The following is a 2,694-nucleotide window of genomic DNA, read 5'->3' on the forward strand; positions in this document are numbered from 1 at the left end:
GTGCTGGGCTGGGCTGTGCTGATGCTGGGCTGGGCCTGGGTTTTAGGGCTGGGCTGGGTACTGGGCTGGGTGCTGGTTGCCGGGCTGGGCTGGGTGCTGGGTGCTGGGCTGGGGGCTGGGCTGGGCTGGGCTGGGTGCTGGTTGTCTGGCTGGGTGCTGGGCTGGGTGCTGGGCTGGGCTGGGCTGGGTGCTGGGCTGGGCTGGGCTGGATGCTGGTTGTCTGGCTGGGTGCTGGGCTGGGCTGGGCTGGGTGCTGGTTGCCTGGCTGGGTGCTGGGCTGGGTGCTGGGCTGGGCTGGGCTGGGCTGGGGACCGGACTCGGGACAGAGACCAGGTCTCATCCACCCTGTGCACACTGTCTCCCGTCTCCTTCCCGAGGCTGGGCTGTCAGTTCCGGTTGTGCTCTGGGGAGCGTCTTTGGGCAGACAGACCACGGAAGTGGCAGGCCTCTCCACCCACTGGGCTCCTCGCAGTGTCTGGGTCCCGGGTCTGGGGAGCCTCACCCTGGCGGAGGATCGAGCGGGACCGTCCCATGGATCTCACTTTCTTTCTTTTTTAAATTTCTTTTAGATCATTATCTTTATTTATTGAATAGAGACAGCCAGAAATCGAGAGGGTACGGGAGATACAGAGGGAGATAGAAATAGAGACACCTGAAGCCCTGCTTCACCACTTGTGAAGCTTCCCCCTGCAGGTGGGGACTGGGGCTCGAACCTGGGTTCTTGAGCACGTGTGCGCTCAGCCAGGGGCACCCGGCCCCTTGGATCTCACTTTCAAGCTGGCGGCTGGCAGACAACAGAGCCGCTTGGCTGCGGTCCAGTGTCTTCTGTCTGTCTGGCAGGGTCCCCGCCCCCCAACGCACTGCCGGCCTGTGTGCCTCTGTGGCGAATCCACCAAGTTCCAGAGAGCTGCTGCGGGGCTGGGCGGTGGCACACCTGGTTAAGCGCACATAGTACTAAGCTCAAGGATCCAGGTTTGAACCCCCGCTCCCCACCTTCAGGGGAAGCTTCATGGGTGAAGCAGGGCTGCAGCTGTCTCTCCCCCTCCCTGAACCTCCCCTCGTCCCCTCTCAGTTTCTCCCTGTCCTGTCCAATAAAATGGGGGGGGGGGAAAGGGTGAAAATGGTCATTTTGTGAGCAGTGGACCCGTAGGGCCTGGAGGCAAACAGACAAAGAAAAACAGCTGTTGAGCTGGGGCAGCTGCTCCCTCAGGCTCCCTGTTTCAGGAGAGACTCTCAGGGTGCTGTCGGAGCAGCAAGAAGGTGTCCCTGGGGCTGGGGTGACACAGTTTGCAGAGGGGAGCAACTGGGTTTTGTTTTACTTTTCAAAGACTTGTCATGGGGAGGGGGAGGTGGCATAATGCTTATGCAGAAAGGCTCAGCTTCAACCCCCCACAGCAACATAAGCCCGAGGTGAGCCGGTTACAAAGCTGTGACAGCAGACAGGGTCCAGCTCCACGCCACACCCACCAAGTTCTGTGTCCTCACCCAGAGAACCCACCAGGCTTCCCACAAGGCTCAGAGACAGTTAACTTGCTTCTGTTTTGTTTGGGGTTTTCTATTTTATTTATTTTTTACAAGTTCCTGTGTCTCGGATCTCTAGACTCCACACAGGAGTGAAACCATCTGCTAGCCGTCTTTCATCTCTACTTATGTCCCTAAGCAGGATCACCTCCAGTTCCATCCATGTTTGTCCCAGAGGACACACTCTCATCTGTTTTGACGGCAGAGTAGTATTCCACGGACTATGTGCCCTGTAACTTCGCCTTCCCGTCATCTGATGACTTGGGCTCCATTTAAACTAGGTGGTGCATTACACACGTGAGAGGGAGTTTCACATCAGACAGATGCAGAGGGCAGAGAAAACAGCAGCTCGGGGATGTGTGGGGCTGGGGATTGAACCCAGAACCTTAGGCGGGTGACTCACATGCTCAGATGCCCTGCCGCACGTTAGAATACTTGCTTTATCTATGTTGGGGCAGAGCTCTGTCTGGTAGTGCCGGGACTGGACGCGGGCCTCCCCCGTCCCCAGACACCACCAGGAACCACGCTGTGAGGCCTCTGTCGGCGACACACAAGGCCACCAACCTCACAACTGGGCAGCCGCGGGGCCTCAGCTCAGCTCGGGGCAGCTGGCAAGGAAGCAGGGGCATAGCCACAATCGGCTGGACGTCAGTGCCTGCATGGTGGCCGCCAGACCTTCGGCCCCCGGAGCCCTGACCCTCCACCCCAGAGCCTGAGTCCCAGTCCAGAGCCCTGGCCTCCAGCCCCTGACAGCCGACCCTCTGCCCTCTGGCCCATCTCCCTGCCTTCTGGCTCCAGGATCCCTACTTCCTGCCCTCTGAGCCACATCTCCCTGCCTTCTGGCTCCAGGATCCCTACTTCCTGCCCTCTGCCTCCATCTCCCTGTCTTCTGGCTCCAGGATCCCTACTTCCAACCCTCTGTCCCATCTCCCTGCCTTCTGGCTCCAGGATCCCTACTTCCTGCCCTCTGAGCCCTATCTCCCTGCCTTCTGGCTCCAGGATCCCTACTTCCTGCCCTCTGCCCCCATCTCCCTGCCTTCTGGCTTCAGGATCCCTACTTCCTGCCCTCTGCCCCCATCTCCCTGCCTTCTGGCTCCAGGATCCCTACTTCCTGCCCTCTGAGCCCCATCTCCCTGTCTTCTGGCTCCAGGATGCCTACTTCTTGCCCTCCGC

The sequence above is a fragment of the Erinaceus europaeus genome, chromosome 15, assembly GCF_950295315.1.
Source record: "Erinaceus europaeus chromosome 15, mEriEur2.1, whole genome shotgun sequence".
NCBI classification, from domain to species: Eukaryota; Metazoa; Chordata; class Mammalia; order Eulipotyphla; family Erinaceidae; genus Erinaceus; species Erinaceus europaeus.